General features: G+C 41.2%; 1 protein-coding gene across 1 annotated transcript in view; it reads right to left on the reverse strand.

Moving 5' to 3' along the window:
• The window catches only part of GPHN (gephyrin), a 189,991-nt gene that overhangs the window by 161,363 nt on the left and 5,316 nt on the right, over positions 1 to 23,312 (reverse strand). The window contains exon 3 of the mRNA XM_083750622.1: positions 6,313 to 6,370. The gene's annotated coding sequence lies outside the window, so the exon portion shown is untranslated. The remainder of the gene's footprint in view (positions 1 to 6,312; positions 6,371 to 23,312) is intronic.

Raw genomic sequence — 23,312 nt, forward strand, 5'->3', positions numbered from 1 at the left:
GATAAAGGAAAGAAGTGCTAAAACACAAAAACTCAGTAATTAAAATACTAGTAAACCTTGATAGAATCAAAACTGTATACATATATTAAATCTGTTTAGAACACGTTCTAATGTTATGGGAAAGAGGTGTAACAGATTATAATGAGAATTAGCTACTCTAGCTGTACTGCAGGCCCAATCCAAAGTGCTTAAATGGCTCAGGCAGCAATATCTCAATGACTGCCTCTCCCCCTATGAACTGCCCCGGACCCTGTGATCATCATCTGAGGTCCTCCTTTGTGTGAGAAGTCTGGAGAGTGGCAACATAAGAGCAGGCCTTTTCTGCAGTGACTCCCCATTTGTGGAATTCTCTTCCCAAAGAGGTTTGCCTGGCACCTTCATTAAATGTTTTAGGTGCCAGGTGAAAACGTTTCTCTATAAAGCAGACGTTTGGCTGATCTAACTTTCTATAGGCTTTTTAAAGTGTTTGTGGGAGGGGGATTAATGGTTGTTGTTGTTTTTTCATTATGTATTTTGAGTTCTCATGTTGTATTTTTTTGCTGTGCACTGCCCTGTGATCTTCAGTTATCACGCAGTATACAAATTTAATAAATAAATCAAATCAATAAATATTCTGATAGGCTTCAGTAGGATTATAAATGTTCTGATAGGCTTCAGTAGGATTATTTTTATTGTTACAGAGCTGGCTTTCCAGAGATCTGAACAGATAGTCTTATCATAAATTGATTTTTTTTATTTGCACATTAGAGGCTGGGGGGGGGGGGGAATTTCTGTGTTGAAGCACTTATCAGGTTTTTCAATTGATCTAGCGGGTGAAAACAGAGAATGCCACTCTTCCCTAATTTTGTTTCACTTGCCTAGATGAATTTTCCATCATCAAAAGCAAATGGTAAACTAAGCAGTTAAAACAACCACCTTCCCTGGCTCTTTCCCTCCACAAACTGTAGCTGTCTCAAGTCACACAATCCTTTTCTTGCAACTCCAGTATAACCAGCTTCCTCCAGGGAGGACAAAAACTCATGTGCTTGCATTTATCAAACATATAGTTGTTCATATACATATAAAATGGAGGCAGGGTCTACTTTTTATATCAAGATGAATACAGGGGGGAAAGGAGCAGAACCTTTCCCCCCGCCCACCTAACCTTATCATGTCTATTTGCTGCAAGTTAGTTTCCCCCAGCCTAACTCATCTACAGAATCAGAACTAGACTGGGGGAAAACAGCTTAAAGCAGTTAAGCAGGGAGAGTTTAAGTACAATATGGAATTAAGTTTCACACTTCTCTCTCATCTGCTTACTTACCCCTATCCTTGCTTTACAGGTCGATAGACAAGTAGTTGTTCAATAAACATGTAAACATCTGGTTTGACCCTCAGTTTCTAAAAATACTAATTAGAAATTAGAAAATTCCTTAGGAGCAGATTCCATTTTTCGTAAGCATGGACTCACTGAAGGATGAGGCACACATGTGCCCTGATCCACAGGCCTGTGGAAGTGGTTTGATGCAGGGATACCAAAGAAAGATGTCCAAAATGCCAGAGTGATGAGTTCTAATGCTTTATTAGAAGCCATAGACTTGCAACACAGCCTACAGAGCCTTTCTGTTTTTACAGACTTGGGACAGACACCAAAACGGCCTACACCCAGTAAAGCATTTGTGCATTACTTATACAAAAACCAGTATATGTCAGTTTGGCCAGAACCTCCAATTGGTTCACCTGCTGATGAAGGCATATGTGGCAAGCCTCCAAGTCTTATGGATAGCCCCCATCTCTAGGACAATAACCAAACTTCCCAAGCCCACAGATCAGCATAGCATCAAAGCAAGCCAATTTGCATATCAACGTAAGTGTATAAACACATATGAGCTCATTCTTGCAGCAACTACCAATAATCTCAAGTTTATATTGATTACCAAGATGAAGTTCACAGGCCTTCCGGAACATTATCCCCCTTTAGTTCTACACAGCATGTTAGGATGCACGAAGAGGTTTTCTACATAACTGTTTTATAACATAGATATATCTTTCTTAGCTGCCTTTAAAATTGTGTGGATTTGTCATGACTTGCATGCGTCTTTTAAAACTGAACTCATACAATAACGCCAATTCCTTCCACTCCTCCTACTAGTTGCTTCAGAGAACTAACACTGAGGGGATGGAATGGAATAACTGCATAATTCTGTGTAGTAATAATAGGTTTCATCATAATCCCAAAGCAATTCTTAAACTAGAGGTTAAAATATTGGAAACAAATATGAACATCACATCTTAGCATAGGATTGTAATGGATTCTACTAAAGCTGCTAGGATAGTCTTGCCTCTGCAGAAGAAAGTTCATATGAAACTTTCTTTGATAATGAAGATAAATTGACAATAATAAACCTAGGCTGCTGGTGAGCTAATAATCCTAGGGTGGTAGCGAAGCAGATTCTTTTATAAGAATCTGGCAAATTGCCCCACTGTCTGTCTGCATATTCTGTTTCTTTTGAGGAATGCTGCATATTAATATTTCCAAATTGCCTTAGGAAACAAGAGCATCTCTGATCTGAAAGGTAGAGCAGAAATTATAGTCTGCCCTCTGTGTCTGGGCCAGCTATTTCAAGCTGAAAGCAACAGTTGTAGACAAATTCCTAGCAACTGTAGCTCTGTGAGATTTGGGAATAAATGGAGTAATCCCTTCTCACTTTTTACCAAGGAATATTTTGCTACATTTAAAGCAATCCTTTAAAAAATAAGATTTTTAGACTACATTCTTAGAATCATAGAATCATAGAGTTGGAAGAGACCACAAGGGCCATCGAGTCCAACCCCCTGCCAAGCAGGAAACACCATCAGAGCACTCCTGACATAGGGTTGTCAAGCCTCTGCTTAAAGACCTCCAAAGAAGGAGACTCCACCACACTCCTTGGCAGCAAATTCCACTGTCGAACAGCTCTTACTGTCAGGAAGTTCTTCCTAATGTTTAGGTGGAATCTTCTTTCTTGTAGTTTGGAACCATTGCTCCGGGTCCGCTTCTCTGGAGCAGCAGAAAACAACCTTTCTCCCTCCTCTATGTGACATCCTTTTATATATTTGAACATGGCTATCATATCACCCCTTAACCTCCTCTTCTCCAGGCTAAACATGCCCAGCTCCCTTAGCCGTTCCTCATAAGGCATCGTTTCCAGGCCTTTGACCATTTTGGTTGCCCTCCTCTGGACACGTTCCAGTTTGTCAGTGTCCTTCTTGAACTGTGGTGCCCAGAACTGGACACAGTACTCCAGGTGAAGTCTGACCAGAGCAGAATACAGTGGCACTATTATTTCCCTTGATCTAGATGCTATACTCCTATTGATGCAGCCCAGAATTTCATTGGCTTTTTTAGCTGCCGCGTCACACTGTTGGCTCATGTCAAGTTTGTGGTCAACCAAGACTCCTAGATCCTTTTCACATGTACTGCTCTCAAGGCAGGTGTCACCCATCTTGTATTTGTGCCTCTCATTTTTTTTGCCCAAGTGCAATACTTTACATTTCTCCCTGTTAAAATTCATCTTGTTTGTTTTGGCCCAGTTCTCTAATCTGTCAAGGTCATTTTGAAGTGTGATCCTGTCCTCTGGGGTGTTAGCCACCCCTCCCAGTTTGGTGTCATCTGCAAATTTGATCAGGATGCCCTTGAGTCCATCATCCAAGTCCAAGACAGAACCCTGTGGCACCCCACTAGTCACTCTTCTCCAGGATGAAGAGGAACCATTGATGAGCACCCTTTGGGTTCGGTCAGTCAGCCAGTTACAAATCCACTGAGTGGTAGCATAGTCAAGACCGTATTTTATCAGCTTCTTTACAAGAATATATGGGGCACCTTGTCAAATGCCTTGCTGAAATCAAGGTAGGCTACATCCACTGCGTTCCCTTCATCTACCAGGCTTGTAATTCTGTCAAAAAACGAGATCAGGTTAGTCTGACATGACTTATTTTTCAGAAATCCATGCTGACTATTGGTGATCACAGCATTCCTTTCTAGGTGCTCACAGACTGTTTGCTTAATGATCTGCTCCAGAATCTTCCCTGGTATTGATGTCAGACTGACTGGGCGGTAATTATTTGGGTCCTCTCTTTTCCCCTTTTTGAAAATAGGGACAACATTTGCCCTTCTCAAAGATGACTGCCAGTGGTTCTGAGATCACATCTGCCAGTTCTTTTAATACTCTTGGATGCAGATCATCTGGCCCTGGAGACTTGAATACATCTAAACTAGCCAAGTATTCTTTTACTATCTCCTTAGTTATTCTGGGCTGTGTTTCCTCTGCTGAATCATTTGCTCCAAAATCTTCAGGTCGGGCACTGTTTTCTTTATCGGAGAAGACTGAGGCAAAGAAGGCATTGAGGAGTTCAGCCCTTTCTGTGTCCCCTGTTTGCATTTCAGCATCTTCTCCTCTGAGTGACCCCACTGTTTCTTTGTTCTTCCTTTTGCTACGAACATACCCACAAAAGCCTTTTTTGTTGCTTTTAACCTTTCTAGCAAGCCTGAGTTCATTCTGTGCTTTAGCTTTTCTGACTTTGTGTCTACACGTGCTGGCTATTTGTTTGAATTCCTCTTTGGTGTTTCCCCCCTTTTCCATTTTTTGTACACACCCTTTTTTAATCTTAACTCAGTTAAAAGTTCTTTAGATAGCCACCCTGGCTTCTTTAGACACCCTTCCATCTTTCCGTCTCATTGGTATTGCCTGAAGTTGTGCTTTTACTATCTCCCTCTTAACAAACTCCCAGCCATCATGAACCCCCTTTCCTTTTAGTATTACTGTCCATGGGATCTCACCCAGCACTTCCCTAAGTTTTATGAAGTCGGCTTTCTTAAAGTCTATAAATTGAGTCCTAGTATGCTTGGCTGCTCCTTTCCACTGTTATAGTAATCTTCAGAAGTGCATGATCACTCGTGCCTAATGATCCTTCCACTTCTACCCCACTAACCAGGTCATCAACATTGGTTAGGACCAGATCTAAAATGGCTGTTCCTCTTGTTGCTTCTTCCACTTTCTGGACAATGAAGTTGTCTGCAAGGCCAGTGAGGAATCTGTTTGACCTTATGTTCTTGGCTGAGTTTGACATCCAACAAATATCCGGGTAATTGAAGTCCCCCATTACTACTATCTCCCTTCCTTTTGCATGCTTGGCCATCTGTTCCAGGAAGGCATCATCTATGTCCTCCGTTTGGCTTGGGGATCTATAGTAAACTCCCACAATGAGGTCACTGTTATTCTTCTCTCCCTTAATTTTGACCCAAATGCTCTCACTTTGGCTTTGAGGTTGTAAATCTTGGATCTCTTCACAGGTATACACTTCACTGACATATAACGCCACTCCTCCTCTTTTCTTGTCTGGTCTGTTTCTCTGAAATAGATTGTATCCCTCCATTATTACATTCCAATCGTGGAACTTATCCCACCAGGTTTCAGTGATGCCTATTATGTCATATTTAGTTTGCTGTACCAAGAGCTCAAGCTCATCTTGTTTATTTCCCATGCTTTGCGCATTAGTGTACAGATATTAGTGTACAGACATCTTTTCACAGCTTTCTGTGAATAACCTAGAAGAATGAATCTTTAAATATTCTAAATAACATTTTTATGTTGAACCATCAGCCAAATCATCAAATTTACAGAGAGTTGATCTGTTGCATCAAAAAACCCCAAAAGAGCCTTGTGGCACCTGAAAGACTAACAAATTGTTATGATGTGAACCACATTCCATATTGTGAACCACAATCCATATTAGCAGATGAATGAAGTGTCATCCTGACCTCACCCCACCCCCTAAAAAACTCAGATCAGGATAAACCCTGATGGTATAAACTGTAGTCCTCAAAAACATATGCCATAAGAAACTTGTTAGTCTAAGATGCCCCACATCATTTTGTTATACATTTTAAAAAATAGCCAGTTTACTTTGCTGATTCGACTAGAAAGCAGAGCTTAACTATTGCCTAATTAAATTCTCAATAGCATTAATTAATACACAAGCTAAAAATAGAGTATGACAGGAAAGCTTTTGTGCTGTTTCCCAGGTTGATGCAAATGGTTTTGACTTTGCAGAATTGCAGCTAAAATAATTAATCAACATTCTGTGTAAAAAGGAGCTTGAACAAATGAATAGAAAAGACAAAAGCAATACTTCCATTATGTTATTCCAGGTGTTGTGGTAGCTGTTGAATGACCAGAAACTTGAATTTAATTATTAAGTAATTTAATTTAAAATCAGTAAATCATCATTTTACATTTCAGCATACATAAAAAAAATTAAAGCACTGAACAAAAATGGTTATTAAAATGATACCTTGATTTCGTCTATTTCATCTGGCACTATCTTGTATGCAGATACAGTCCCGCCTAACCTGAAATTTGGAAAAGAAAATATTCTCAAAATCCAGTAACAGTATGGAATAAACAAATTGATGCTAACCACATAAGCCCATCTCTATGGTTCACTTCTAGGAGCAAACTGTGCTTAGATACCCAAGAAGCTCATGCATTGCTGCAACAGTGCACACTGGCATGTTAGACAAAACATCTAAAGTTGGTACATTAGCTAACATAGTGGACATTTGCATACATGAGGTTTAAAGGAGCTCTTGTTTTAAATGTGCTCGCGATTTTTATTTGCATATTACAAATGTCTCATCTCTAGTTTCTCTTCTGCATGAGCAAGGATCAGATGTTAACAAAACAAAACTTCAGTAAAGTACTTCTAAAGGTTACAAAGTCATCCCTAGATTCAGGTGGGTAGCTGTGTTGGTCTGACGCAGTCAAAATAAATAAAAAATTGTCCAGTAGCACCTTAGAAACCAACTAAGTTTGTTCTGGGTATAAGCTTTCGTGTGCATGCACACCGCCTTCAGCATCCCTCCCAGCTGTAGGACGGGCTCAGTGGGAGGAGGCAAGCAGACTATGAAGGGCCCGCGGCTCGCCACTGCGAGGAGCTGCAACTGCCAGAGCATGTATGGCGGCAAGTACCGTATCAATTTATAGATTTCATTGCTATATTCCATGTATAAGACTGGTGTGCTCTGGTCCATGGGGTCATGAAGAATCGGACAACACTAAACAACAAATATATAAGACGACCCACGTTTTTAAACTTAAAAAATTGGGGGGAACCTCATCTTATACACAGAAAAGTATGGTATATTGAGGTCTATACAGTAGTAGAAAAAAGCTTATTATGGTCACAAACCAATAAAATTCAGTACAGAATGAAGCATATATTTCAATTATAACACATTAAAAGGTAAAGGTACCCCTGCCCGTATGGGCCAGTCTTGCCAGACTCTAGGGTTGTGCGCTCATCTCACTCTATAGGCCGGGAGCCAGCGCTGTCCGCAGACACTTCCGGGTCACGTGACGAGCGTGACAAGCTGCATCTGGCGAGCCAGCGCAGCACACGGAACGCCGTTTACCTTCCCGCTGGTAAACGGTCCCTATTTATCTACTTGCACCAGGAGGTGCTTTCGAACTGCTAGGTTGGCAGGCGCTGGGAACGAACGACGGGGGGGAACCCAACCGCGGGGATTCGAACCACCGACCATGCGATCGGCAAGTCCTAGGTGCTGAGGTGTTACCCACAGCGCCACCCGCGTCCCATAAAACACATTACAACAGCTAAAATATTCCAGCAGTTAAAACAAGTACAAATACTTATACATTCTTTTCCTGCTAGGTGCCAGCAATTTCCCCCCTGATCTGCATTAATATTAGATATTACCGGAAGAAAAGAGGTGCAGAGATAAAAATGGAATTTACTAATATGTGCCCTTGAAAAAAAGAGTAGTAAATTACTACGGGGGCACTAACAAATCACTTTGAAACTCCCACTTGTTTATTTCCATGCAAGTGGGAAGTTATTTTTCTGAAATTTTTCAAGAATCTGTCAATTCTTCAACCACCTCTTCAACCACCTCCAGAGTGGCATTTGTAACTTCTGGTGATATTATTGATCTGACTGCCCAGCTCAAACCTGGTAAAGCCTCTGACCCATATTCTATACTACCTGATCTCTTCAGAATCTCATCCAAGATGGTGGGCTCCTTTACTCTCAGTTCTTTTACTTCTATTAACAAAACTGGAACCCCGGACATTAGGAGCAAAGCAATTATAGTTTCTATTTGAAAAGTAGGTGTTAGGACTAATCCATCTAATTACCATCACATCAGCCTTCTTTCAGTTATTGGGAAACTTTTCTACAAGGCAGGCTTAAGCAGTATGTGAACTGAGAACTCCCAGAAGTGCAAGCTGGATTTCCAAGGGGCAGAGGAACCAGAGACCAAATTGCAAACATGCGCTGGATTATGGAAAAAGCTAGAGAGTTCCAGAAAGACATCTACTTTTGCTTCATTGACTATGCAAAAGCCTTTGACTGTGTCGACCACAGCAAACTATGGCAAGTTCTTAAAGAAATGGGAGAGCCTGATCACCTCATCTGTCTCCTGAGAAATCTCTATGTGGGACAAGAAGCTACAGTTAGAACTGGATATGGAACAACTGACTGGTTCAAAATTGGGAAAGGAGTACGATAAGGCTGTATATTGTCTCCCTGCTTATTTAACTTATGTGCAGAATTCATCATGCGAAAGGCTGGGCTGGATGAATCCCAAGCCGGAATTAAGATCACCAGAAGAAATATCAACAACCTCAGATATGCAGATGACACAACCTTGATGGCAGAAAGTGAGGAGGAATTAAAGAACCTTTTAATGAGGGTGAAAGAGGAGAGCGCAAAATATGGTCTGAAGCTCAACATCAAAAAAACGAAGATCATGGCCACTGGGCCCATCACCTCCTGGCAAATAGAAGGGGAAGAAATGGAGGGGGTGAGAGATTTTACTTTCTTGGGCTTCATGATCACTGCAGATGGTGACAGCAGTCACGAAATTAAAAGACGCCTGCTCCTTGGGAGAAAGGCAATGGCAAACCTAGACAGCATCTTAAAAAGCAGAGACATCACCTTGCCAACAAAGGTCCGTATAGTGAAAGCCATGGTTTTCCCAGTAGTGATGTATGGAAGTGAAAGCTGGACCATCAAGAAGGCTGATCGCCGAAGAATAGATGCTTTTGAATTATGGTACTGGAGGAGACTCTTGAGAGTCCTATGGACTGCAAGAAGATCAAACGTATCCATTCTTAAGGAAATCAGCCCTGAGTGCTCACTGGAAGGACAAGAAGAACAGCAGAATATTCATTCACTACCATGTTGAGATTTCCAGCAGAAGGAACACTGCAAGACATCTGGGATTGATTTGGAACTTGAGTTGCTTGTTGCAAATAAAACAGGATGCATGGTATAGTGCTGCAGTTGAAAAGAAGTGATATGTGGAAGGGTTTTGCATCCTCTTCCAGCTCATCATCTCTTTCCTTCAAATTCCACTTTTCCCACACCACTTCACAACAGAAAAATATATATGGACTAAGGTTTCACAGCTTAGCTGTCAAACTTCCTACTTTATGTAAGTCCCTGTGAACACCTTTTATAGGGGAAAAGGTATTGCCCTACAAATGCACTGGAATGTAAAAAATGAAGCAATCCATGTCTTCTGAAAGTCTGAATGTTCGCTGGCCTCATGCTGCAAAGATATGCCGTTTCTTGTTGCCTTATTAAAATCTATGAAACAGAGTTTCATATTCTCATTTTTCATTACTGGTATCATCATTAGTCACAATGGTGCTATGAAACAGAGCTACATGCACCACACCCCAAGTACCACTCCTGCATCAGAGAAGAGAGACCCTCATCTCCCACTATTTAACTCATCCTGTAGTAAGAAATAGGCATGGCTGACTCACAGGAAGATTCCTCTGACAATGAAGCAAGGCTTCGCTACTTCATAAGGCAAAACAGAAAAAGGACAAAATGAGACATTTGGTGATCCCAAGCATTTACTTCATCCTTCCTATTTGGATTTGTGCTTAAAAGACCAAGAAAAACTGTAGATTCATGAAGGGTAAGTTGTTTAAGTATAATTTGTGATGTTGCACAACATCATTACTGATCACGGGCTGTATCTGCATGCAAATCATTCTTAGCTTTCAATTTCACACATTATGGAGCTCAAGCAAACATGAGAAAACTGACAGGTTTTTTATCATTGATTTCTGTGGTTTTTGGAAAGGAAAATATTGGGTTCCGTTAAATGTATTGTTTCAGTGTTTGGGGGAGTGGGGAGCATGTGATGACATATGTGATGGAGAGGTCAGGGAGTGTGTGGTTGCAGGAGGCAGGTGCCCATGGGCCTCCAAAGTTGGCAACCTTCCCTTATCTAACCACTGCACGACACTGTCATATGCATACATAGGTGCCGACTCCATGGGACCTGAGGGGGCCCAAGCCCCCTCAAAAATTCGTTTGGGGGGGCTCTGCCCCCCCCCCAATAATTTAAGAAAATTATTAGTTATATTATGCTTTGTAAAATCACAAAATTATGTTGGTATTTTTTATCTTCCTTGTTTGACGATAGTTACCTTTTAAAATACATTCAGTAATGAGTTAAAACAAAGCCACTCCCGATCTAGAGAGGGGGTGGGGTTGCGGGCTCTCGACCCATCAACAATCTCGCGGGGCTGGCATCAGCCCCGCGAGAAGCGGGGATTCCCCCTAGCTCATTAATATTTACCACCCACGGCGGCAGCCAATCGGCTGCCGCAAAGGGCGGGCCCTCACAGGTTCACTTAAGGTCGGGGCAGCCCGGGGCTCGCCCCTTTCGTTCCCCCAGCAGCAGCGGTTTGGAGGTCTTGGGCCCCCCCAATATTTTTTATAAGTCGGTATGGGCCCCCGCCCCCCCAATATTTTTTATAAGTCGGCGCCCCTGTATGCATAACTAAAGGGATAGGCATAGCATATGAAATCCACTAGGGGACTCTCCCCAGTAAACAATGAATTAACAGCACTTTTACTGTGTGTTCACTGTATTAAATACTGTATTTTTTCATGTATAAGACAACTTTTTTTCTTAAAATTTTTAATGATAAATTGGGTTAATATGGTACATATAGGTGTCATGATATACACGGGGAAATATGGTAGCTGGATTGTTAATTCAAAACACAGAAGGTGTTATAGAAAAACACAGTGCCAGCATTTATTATACTTATCATATACTTTATACAGTGTATACATATTCACAGACTTAAATATTATGTATATATAATCTTGATTATACTAAGAGATGTGAATAAAAATAAATCAAATTAGAATTTATTCCAATCCACAATTTAGCATGATGTTTGCTTTTCAACAACAGCAGATATATAGGCTAAAGTGCATTTGTGGTGATCCAGACCACCACCTACTACCTTGATGAACTTTGGTGTTTCCCCCATACATCACCAACACACTTTGGAGATCAGTTGTTTTAGTTCAGTTAACCCTGTGCATGCAACATTTTGTTTTGATTATATATATAAAATCATTACAATAAACTTCACTGAGTTAAAGACTTTAGTTCTTTCAAGAGGAGATGTGGAGATCCTGTGGCCCTCCAAATGTTGCTAGATAAACTGTATTCAGCCCCAGCATGGCCAGTGGCCAGGAAAATTCTTTCACTCATAACTGAGCTGAGCAACTATATGGTCAAGCTGAGAGAATATTCTTCCTGATCTTGACCCTACATATTGGGGCGGCAGTGGGGGTACTCCTTTCTACTTCACCTAACTGGTGTGCTCTGACAACACTAAATATCCATACATGGGTCAAAGTAGTATGTGCATGACTACAATAAGTCCAAATATAGTTCAATATGCATTATGTCAGTAGCAAGATCCCACTAACAATTCAGTAGTCAATCATCTGATAAGCAAATAGCTAGTTTAAAATATAGTCACACATGGATGTCCAAAGCAGTTTGGAGGCAGAGCACAGCAATCTTGTTCCCCATAAGGGATATTCCGGGTATAAACACACCCAATATATCCTTACGCAATTTTAAGCAAGGGAATTGCCTGCATGCATTTTTTCCCAATCAAGAGGCAGTATTTCAAGCAGTACACAATTCTTTGGGTGGGCAGGATTCATGTTGGGTAAGTCTATTATGATCCTATTTGGAAAAATTATCCCATTTTACTATTAGAAACCACTTTATTCCAATGTAGGTCAAAAGTACAACCTAGAGTGTCTGGGATTTTTTATTCCCTGTAAAAAAAATAAAATGGTGTTGGCCCACAAGAAAATTCCAAAATCCATATTAGGTCAATACTAGGCCAACCAAAATATCACAATATAGTGAGCAAGCTTCCAAGTTCTTCAGAACCTTGTTGGCTAGCTGGTAATGGAGACTATTATAGTTAAGCAGTATATAAATGAATATATAAATAACAGAGCAATGCAGGGGGAAAAGAAAATATTTTTAGCTGATACTGAATACATGTAGTCATAATCTTAAAACTATGATTTACATCTTAAGACTGTGGCCATATAATGGTTTTCCTGCCTTCAACATCAACCAAAAAATAATAAAAATCATTCCACCGACCCACATTATTCGTAGTTCACTGTAATAGGTAAACAGATATCCAGAGTTTTATCTCTGAACAAACATCCAGGAGTTAAGCTCTTTTCACATGGCCCCTCTAATTGGAATTGACAAGGACTTTCATAATCTAAGTTCAGAGCATTAGGGAGGTGGATTTGTCCTCTAAGTAAAAGTCTCATTGGCCACCTAGACTACCAATATCAAAAATGAAGATTTCTTGTCTACTGGACAAAATGGCATGCTGTCTTAAGAAAGAAGCTTGTTTATCTAGCCACAAGCTCCCACAAGTAAGTGAGACTTTATCTCCAATCCTTGCCTTCTTAGAAACATATTTATTTATTTACTTCATGTGCCACCCTTTCTTCACAAGGAACCCAGGGTGGCTAACAATATAAAACTGCATAAAGCACTTACAGCACAAAATAAAACCAATCAAGAACAAAATAACACAATGGGGAATTCAATATAGTGCTATTGCAATTGTTCTGTCAATGCAAGTTTTTCAGCTTGCCAGATGGAAGGATCAACCCTCTCCCAGCCCCATCCTGAGCCAATATCCAGCATACAGGAGAAGACTGGGGAGAAACCCAGTTGCACTAACATAACTTCTTGACTATAACAGCCTATCTCTCCTGTTGATCATTGACAGCAGATGGAAGGATATTGGGCAAGATGTTCTATCAGGTACTTAGGCTGTAAGTTGTTTAGGGCTTTATACAGTGGTGCCTCGCAAGACGAAATTAATTCGTTCCGCAAGTCTTTTCGTCTTGCGAGTTTTTCGTCTTGCGAAGCACGGTTTCCCATAGGAATGCATTAAAAATCAATTAATGCGTTCCTATGGAAACCACCTTCAGACCAGGTCCGGAGACAGTCTGTCCCCCGACTTCTTCTGAAGGCTGGCGGGGGGCGAAAATCTTTGCTCCCCCCCGCCTGCCTTCCCGGGAGAGCGGAGAAACGCAGCGCTGCCTTTCTCCGCTCTCCCGGGAAGGCAGGCAGGGGGGACAAAGACTTTTGCCCCCCGCCAGCCTTCAGAAGAGGTCCAGGACCTCTTCCAGTGGCGGGAGGGGGGCAAAAGTCTTTGTCCCCCCTGCCTGCCTTCCCGGGGGCTTTTAAATCGCCCCGGGACTGTCCCGGGGCGATTTAAAAGCCTCCGGACGGCTTTTGAAGGCAGGCGGGGGGGAGCAAAGACTTTGCTCCCCCCTGCCTGCCTTCAAAAGCCCTCCGGGACAGCGGAGAAACGCTCTCCCAGGAAGGAAGGCAGGGGAGACAAAGGACCTCTTCCGAAGGCGGGCGGGGGGCAAAAGTCTTTGCTCCCCCCCGCCTGCCTTCCCGGGAGAGCGGAGAAATGCGTTTCTCCGCTGTCCCGGAGGGCTTTTGAAGGCAGGCTGGGGGGAGCAAAGACTTTTGCCTCCCGCTGGCCTTCAGAAGAGGTCCAGGACCTCTTCTGAAGGCGGGCGGGGGGCAAAAGTCTTTGCTCCCCCCGCCTGCCTTCAAAAGCCATCCGGGATAGCGGGAAGCGCTTCCCTGCTATCCCGGACTGCTTTTAAAATGCTGGCGGTGGGGAGCAAAGCCTTTCAGCCCCCGCCGGCCTTCCTGGACCTCTTCTGAAGGCCGGAGGGGGGGGAAGGCTTTGCTCTCCACCGCTAGCATTTAAAAGAGGTCCCCGGAGATTTCCCTATGGGCTTTCTTCTTGCGAAGCAAGCCCATAGGGAAATTCGCTTTGCGAAGCGCCTCCAAAACGGAAAACCCTTTCGTCTAGCGGGTTTTTCGTCTTGCGAGGCATTCGTCTTGCGGGGCACCACTGTATACCAGTAACAAAACCTTGAATCAGGCCCAGTAACTGAGAGGCAGCCAGGGCAGTACTTTAGGAATTGGAGTGACATGATTTTTCCTTATTTCCCAAAAGCAACCGAGTTGCAATATTCTGTATTGGCTGCAGTTCCCCTTCTTCAAGGGTAGCACCATGTAGAATGTGTTACAGTAATCTCTCTGCAGGATGTTATCAGAGCATGGATTACTGAGCCCAAACTTTTTAAATCCATGAACAGTTGGATGATCAGGAATTCAAATATGCTCTTTCTCAGAAACCCATTTAGTACAGCAAACTATGCAGATCCTCTGTTCTCTGAGATTATGTTCAATCAGGAAACGTACAACATATAGCTAAATTAGACTGATTTTACTGATTTTATTTCCATGCATAAGTGTATATATGTATGTGACTGTTACCTTTGTTTTTTCCTTCTTTCCCTTTCCAACAAAATTATTTGTATTTTGACATTTGGCTTCCTTGGTTTTAAAGGGCAATTCTTTGGAATTTCTCATTGGAATTTTCACCACATGTGTCTTAAGGATATTTCACAAGGTTTTGTTAAGTTCTATATCCACTGGGCTTTGGGAACATAAATCTAGAGCTTTTCTCTTTACTTTTCCTGCAGCTGAAAAGCTTAGAAATTCTACAAATAGCTGGGCAGACTAGGCCGCAACAGGAAGTTCACCAACACTCTCTTTTTTAGGGGGGGGGGGCGTGTACAAAAAGGAAAACCCTATACCATCTCTGTCATCCATCATGTTCACATAAAAGGTTTATTAGCTGACAGTTTTAAAGAATTGAACAAAGTAAATTTATTGGAAGAAAATGTCCATGCTCATCTTGGGTGCCCTCTAAGCAATGCACTACAATCACATGTGTCACAGCAAAGGACCTACTCATAACCAAAGCTAGCTATAATGCCGTTTGAATCTACTTTCTTTGATCAAAATATGCAAATTTAGGACTTCAAAACTGGACTTCCCCAGCTCTATTTTCACCTTTTGGAACTTTTTAGCATTAGTCTATCACTCTCTTATTTTTTATTAAAATAATATATAAATATAAATATGGGGCAGATAGCCCCGCAGCAAAGACTAAGCACCTTCAGTAACCATGAGATGTTGACACAATGGTTGTGGGAGGAGGAGGGAAGGAGAAGGCACTGGGATGGCTGTAATGGTGTATCCTGGAAGAAAGCACGGCTGTTGGGCACTCTGAATTGCCAGGTGGTGAGGATATACTGCAACCTTTATTGTAGGTTCCATTTACAGGGCTCTAGTGCTCAAGCCCACAAACACAGACTCCATATTTCAATGTTTCCCACATGATTGTGAATTTGAGGCCTTCTGTTCACAGAAATCATTGAATTAACTGTGAAACATTGGGAAAGCCACCCACAGTTCTAGCCCTCAAAATCATTTTCTGGGTCATCAAGTGCTTGGTGCATTCTACATTACTCCCCAAATGTGACACTGGACATAAGGTAAATCCTTATTTAAGATTGCTCACAGTTGGATTCCTGCCAGCCCTCAAGCCTTCCCTGTAGCTGATTACCCTTCTAGTCAGCTGCACTCTGCAGTGTGACTGGATGGAGGAAAGAATTGTTTAAAAGATTGAATGTTATGGGAGGGGAGGGAGAGTACACAGGAAGACAGAATGTTCAGGATTTGTTTGTTAAAACAGTTGGTGGGTTTTGGACTAGGAGAAAGAGTTGAGAAATTTCTTAGGTTTGGAATAAGACTAGGAGAATAGATCTCCTGTTTTGAAAATTTCTGTGAAAAAATAAAAGTAAAAATAAACAGGCTCAGAGATTGAGATTTTCCATTCTCTCTGAAGGAAAAATTGTTAATGCTGCTATGTCTTACATGAAATTAATGTTTTAAGGATTTGATCAGTCACCCCAAAGTCAAGTATTCATGGCAAATAATACTCGACAAACTTGGTGGCAGTAGTGGAATATAAAAGGTAAAAACAAACCATTCAGATCATTTGGTGTTATTAAATCTGAGTCCATTCTACCTGAGCTTAAGAATGTTAAGAGCCCTGCTGGATAAGACGCGATGCCTATGGAGTCCAGCATCCTATTCTCAGAGTGGCCTACAGGAAACCTGGAAGCAGAAAAGGAATGCAAGAACACTCCCCATACAGTGGTACCTTGGGTTAAGTACTTAATTCGTTCGGGAGGTCCGTACTTAACCTAAAATTGTTCTTAACCTGAAGACCACTTTAGCTAATGGGGCCTCTTGCTGTTGCCGCGCCACCGGAGCATGATTTCTGTTCTCACCCTGAAGCAAAGTTCTTAACCTGAAGCACTATTTCTGGGTTAGCGGAGTCTGTAAACTGAAGCGTATGTAACCTGAAGTGTATGTAACGAGAGGTACCACTGTCCTTGTGATTCCCAGCAAGTGGCCTTCAGAGATACCATTCAGAGGCATTCTGCCTCTAATACTGGAGATAGTAAATAGCCATCATAGCAAGTAGTCATTCATGCCCTTATCCTCCATGAAATTATCTAATCTCCCCTTTTAAAACAATCAAACTTGGAGGCAACCACTATGTCTTGTGATGGTGAATTCCATAGTTTTACTATGAGGAAGAATTTGCATTGAATCTTCCAGCGTTTAGCTTCATGGGATGGCCCTGGGATCTAGTATTATGAGAGGGAGAAAAACTACCCACATTCTCAGCACCATGCATATTATACACATCTATCATTCCCTGGGCCCCCATCACCTTTTCTCTAAACAAAAAAGATACAAATATTGTAGTTTTTCCTCAAAGGGGTTGTTCTATTCCCTTGATCATTTTGGTTGCCCTTTTCTAAACCTTTTCCAGCTTTGCAATATCCTTTTTGCGGTGAGGTTGAACTTATCTGAGAATACGGCAATGGGCAGCTGGGTTTCTAATTCTTAGTTTCAATATATATTTAAAAAACATTTAAACTGCTTCCAAATCTGGACAGAATCTTAAAATTGTGCAAAAAAAAATATTGCTTGCATATTTACAGCACGGTGGAGCAATTTTTGTCTGCTCCATCTGATTGGTAATTTATCTATGGATGTCACACATTAAATCCAACAGACAGGAATGTCAGCTAGGTTTAAGGAAAATGTGCTCAGTGACTTTGAAAGTTCCCACTGGGGCATCAGATGCTTGACCGGCCAGCTCATTAAACATGATAAAGATCTGAAGCTTCATGAGGGGAGAAATATGCAGAAGTTGGGGGAAAAAATCCCCATAAAACATTCCAACTCTCATTGTTTAGACAAAGAAGAATGCTTTTTAAAAGCCATTTTGAGATACAGTTGGTGGGCTGATGACTCCCTAAAGTGCAGCTATTTATTACAATGGGGACTAGGTAATAAATTATGTTCCTTGCTTCAACTTAAAGACAGTGCTTTTTTATACAGGGATGGATATTTTCAAAGCAAGTACTCCTTTGGGAAGGGCACAAAAATATGTAGCAGTACAGCAATCAATGAATTATCGCAGAATTATTTCTCCCTTCCTTCAGTAAACCCCACTCTACTTGGCAAGAAAAACATTTCTGTAAGAGTGATTTGCCTCCTCTAACCAGATCAATTATTCTGTTTTTTCCCCATAAACACTACACATAACACCTTTTCATAACACTTTGCATTACTGACCCTATACCACACTCCACTTCATTATTCCAATCAAGCATATCAGTTCAGCGACTTTACTTCATTACTTGAACAATGAAGACAACTATGCATATGTAAACTACAATCTGTGTATACATAAACTACAAAATGGAAACAACCTCTAATTCAACTAACTGTGTGGTGAATGCAGCAACTTGAATGGATAGTCTGTGAAACTCAGCCACCGTGTATAGTCACTGGACATTGTGGAGCATGTGCATGAATCAACAGTCATAAGAACATAGGAAGAGCTGGCTGGATCAAGCCAATGGCCCACCTAATTCAGCATCCTGATTTCACAATGGGGACTGAGATGCCTGTGGGAAAGCAACAAGCAGGACGTGAGCACAAGAGAACCCTTCCCTCCTGAGGCTTCCAGCAACTGACATTCAAAGGCTTTACTGCATCTGACAGTGGAGGAAGAGCACAGCTATTGTGGCGAGTAGCCATTGGTAGACTTATTCTCCATTAATTTGTCCAATCCTCTTTTAAAACCATCCAGGGTGGTGGCCATCACTGCTTCCAATGGGAGCAAGTTCAATAATTTAACTATGCGCTATGTGAATAATTGGATGCGGGTGGCGCTGTGGGGTAAACCAGAGAGCCTAGGACTTGCTGATCAGAAGGTCGGCGGTTCAAATCCCTGCTCGTTCCCTGCTCCTGCCAACCTAGCAGTTCAAAAGCACATCAAAGTGCAAGTAGATAAATAGGTACTGCTCCGGCAGGAAGGTAAACGGCGTTTCTGTGCGCTGCTCTGGTTCACCAGAAGCAGCTTAGTCATGCTGGCCACATGACCTGGAAGCTGTACGCCGGCTCCCTTGGCCAATAAAGCGAGATGAGCGCTGCAACCCCAGAGTCGGCCACGACTTGACCTAATGGTCAGGGGTCCCTTTACCTTATGCGAATAACTACTTTTTTTTTATCTGTCCTCAGTCTTCCAACATTCAGCTTCATTAGATGTCTATGCACTGCAGTTATGACAGAGGGAGAAAATAATTTCTCTGTACACTTTCTTCACGTCATGCATAACTTTATAAACTTTTATCATTTTGCCTCTTATTTGCCTTTTCTCTGAACTAAAAAGTCCCAAACGCTGCAACCTTTCTTCATAGAGGAGTAGCTTCATCTCTTTGAACATCTTGGTTGACCTTTTCAGAACCTTTTCCAACTCTACAATATCCTTTTTGCGGTGCAGTGACCAGAAATATTTATAGAATTCCAAATACGGTCACCCCATAAGTTTTTGTAATTATGAAATAAAGGCTATGTTTATATACCGTCTTGATTTTCCTAATTCCAATTTATGTTCTATCTATCTTATTCCAGCATATTTACCCAGCACAAAATTGGTGACTTAGGAAAAAGAAAGTGTTAAGACAACAAGCTCAGTGAAGGACCACAGTGAAGCTACTTTAAAAACTGGTATTTTGTCCCTATGGAAAACCTAGAGACAACTAGGTTACAAAAGGATAAGAAGCCCACAGAGCATCAAACTAAAGATAAAAAACATTCATTCAAAACCCACTATTTTAAAGCAGAGTTACTATTAATAGGCTTTAATGCAAATCACCATAATGGCAGTAGGCTGTTTTTTACCTTGAATATCTTTTTCAGAGCACAAAAAGCAATGCTATCCCTTGCAGCGGCAATCAAAGCCTCACTTGGTTTTTCTCCAAGCCCTATCACCTGACTTGAAATGCTTATTCATGCATATTACTATCCTGGATAAATGTCAAGGTGTGTTTCATAGCTGTAATGCTTCTTATTTTAAGCTGCCAAAAGTGTATGCTTCCAAACTCACAATGATACTCTTCAAAGCTGATGAAATTTTGCTGGAGAAGTCTCTCTTTCCTCTGCAAACCAGCTACAGTCATAGTACCTGCCAAAGGACATCACATTTTTTCAATCCTGACTTCCCAATATTTTGGTTTTCTGAATAACATAATTAATAAAAGGATTTCGAAACCTTATCTTGCAGTGTAGCATTTAGCAAGGAGTGAACTATCAGGCAAATCTTGCCCCCTATCACTACCATCTATAAACTACCACCACTAACCATCTCTCTACCAACTCCAATTCCCAGATTTTATTCCTTCTTTCTATCATTTACAGCAGGCTTCCTTAACCTCAGCCCTCCAGATGTTTTTGGTCTACGACTCCCATGATCCCTAGCTAGCAGGACCAGTGGTCAGGGATGATGGGAATTGTAGTCTCAAAACATCTGGAGGGCTGAGGTTGAGGAAGCCTGATTGACAGCATCTTCCAGGACTATGTGAAGAAGGAATCTGAAAAATGCATATTTTTCAGTGGGTTGGAGACTGTGGAGAAGTGACAAAGGGAATATAGAGTGGTTGTAAGGCAGCTATTCCACATGTTCATGTTTTTGCTCTTTTAGAAGAGAAAACTAAATAAGGGTACTTCCTATGCACTGATCGCCAAAAAGAAGACCAAACCTATCCATTCTTAAGGAAATCAGCCCTGAGTGCTCACTGGAAGGACAGATTCTGAAGCTGAGGCTCCAATACTTTGGCCACCTCATGAGAAGAGAAGACTCCCTGGAAAAGACCCTGATGCTGGGAAAGATGGAGGGCACAAGAAGAAGAGGATGACAAAGGACGAGATGGTTGGACAGTGTTCTCGAAGTTACCAGCATGAGTTTGACCAAACTGCGGGAGGCAGTGGAAGACAGGAGTGCCTGGCGTGCTCTGGTCCATGGGGTCACGAAGAGTCGGACATGACTAAACGACTAAACAACAACAAAGCTCTGTGGCCCCATAATCAGCTCCAAAGGAATGGGGAACTATCCAAAGCAGTCCCCCCCACCCAGCAGAAGTGGTGATAAATTTCACTGATAGCATGAGTGTAGAAGTAGAGATACCCCACCTTACCATATGGGATGGATGTTGGTTTTTCCTTAGCAAGGAAATTTAACTTTATAGGTTTTTCAACAGCAGAAATTCTCTGAAATTGAGTTAAGTAAAAATAATAATGAAGTTCAAATTGTAAGGTAAGAGGGCTGAGGCAATTTGAGATTACCGAGTAAGGCATCATGAAAAATGAACTGCGAAATAAGGGCTATTTGGACTTTTGCTACAACTAAAGGTGATTCTAAATACAGCTGAACTGATGTTAAAGCTGAAAGCTAGGAACTACTAGTGCCAGGGGAAATGTGAATTCTTCAAGTGTATTTTCCTTATAGAAATTCCTGGACTTTTATTTCTTACATTCCTGTGTTTTGAACAAATATTTCAGTATGTATTTATGTCCATTTTGTCTCATGTGCTTATTTTAATGATTTGTTTGGTACAGGGTTTCATATTATATAAACACAAAAGGAAGAAAACAATTGACCATTTTGTTTTGCAGTATAAAAGACAATGTATGCAGAGACTAATCTGTTCACCTCCTAGAAGTAGTCTCCTGCTACAAACTCTTGGATTTAGAAGTAAAAAATAAAATAAAAAATCTGGGTTTAATTTTCTCTCTCCCACAATTTCATTCCATAATTGTTCAGGGAAAACCTGAACAAGTTTACATTAAAAATAATTATAGGGAGAGATAGCTCCTTTTGTAAGATTTAACACTCACGCACACATACACAAACTCCTGAAAGGACCAATACTCCCCAAAAGGAGTCAACCAGTGAAGGCCAATGATACAAAAAAGTATTTTATCCAAGAAATTAACACCTTCCTGAATTAACAAACCAAAATAAGGTCCATCAAAGTAGAAATAGCCACCAGTTTCTAAAAGAAAGCTGCAACATTTTACCTATTTCTGTGTTAAAAGGTGGAAGTGAATAAATTGGCAGGAATTGGTTTAATTTCCAATTATTCAACAGTACTCCACATTATTATTTATCAAATTTCTTACTTGCCTTCAACAAAATAGATATATATACAGTCATACCTCGGGTTGAAGTTGCTTCAGGTTGAGCGCTTTTGGGTTGCGCTCCACAGCGACCCGGAAGTAATGGAATGCGTTACTTCCAGGTTTCGCTGCTCGCGCATGCTTAGACGGTCAAAATGACGTCACATGCATGCACGGAAGCGGCAAATCGCGACCCGGGTTGCGTTCACTTCAGGATGTGAACGGGATTCAGATCCCATTCGTATCCAGAGGTACCACTGTATAGAGATATATAGATGATATAGATATAGATGATATAGATATAGATAATTTGTATACCAAAGCAATGCATTTCTTTAATCATCTAGATTTAGATAGGAATGCTTGAGCAATGCAGGATGACAGGAAACAAACAGGCTGCAAAATTGTTCTTGTGGTTTAGGGTGCTTTCAGAAGGAAACCCATGCCATTAAAAAAAAAACAGCAACAATCATACAATGGCAAACTCAGGTTGTGCAATTACAGTTGATTTGGAGATTTTTGCACAAAATAACCTTGCCTGCCTCACCAAAAAAACAGTCTTTTGTGGGGAAATCCACTGCAAAGTGTATGATAATGCTTGCTTGAGACAACATCACAAAGAAATCAGAATAAATTGCTCAGTTAATAGCAAGTGCCATCTAACCTCCACACAAAAAAGTCAGGATGAATTCTCAACAAACAGGTTTTCTAGAAGTAACCTTAGTGTGTGACTAATGAGGAATCTGAGAACTCAGAAAACATCAAAAAAATGCAATTTCTTCTTATTACAAGTTACCAGGTGAGCAAAGAAGCGATTTCAATGAGACAGTTCTTAAGGGGCTTGAAAGCACACTGTAAAAGAGTACGCTGCACAACACTCAGGCTACATGAGGAGGCATAATGGCCTAGTGGAGGCAAAATCAAAAAGATGTGTCTCTATGGAATTTTTAAAAGTTAAGAGGTTGTGATTTTCTGTTCATCCAGTTATGCCTGAAGGTGAGAGGCTGGAGGTCAGATATATTTCTGGAGAAATATAAGACATTACACACTAAGACTGTAGTAGAGTTCTTCCATTATATGCAGCAATCAAGAAAAGGCCTTCCATATACTGAAGTATATGAAGAGCATATAATTAAGGTTTTCTGTGATACAAGGAAAGTGAACATCAACTGAGGGCACCATTTCACTGCAAATCAACAAAGAATCAGCTGAAATAGTTGCATCTAAGGGTAAAGGAGTGGGCTTTGATAATGGTAGTCAGGGATCCTCAATCACAAAGACCACCTGGGGGGACGACGACTTGGTGAGGACTTTGTCCTCTTCTTGGTCCCTGAATGATTGCTATGGCAGAATCCGAGACCTGGGAGAGGAGAAGGTTGAAGAAGACTGGAAGAAATTTAAGATTTATTTACAAAAATATTGTAATTTGGTTGAATGTTAAGAAGGATGCTAGATAATAAATAATTGAGCA

This window comes from Podarcis gaigeae (genome assembly GCF_964106915.1).
Source record: "Podarcis gaigeae genome assembly, chromosome: 1".
Lineage (NCBI taxonomy): Eukaryota > Metazoa > Chordata > Lepidosauria > Squamata > Lacertidae > Podarcis > Podarcis gaigeae.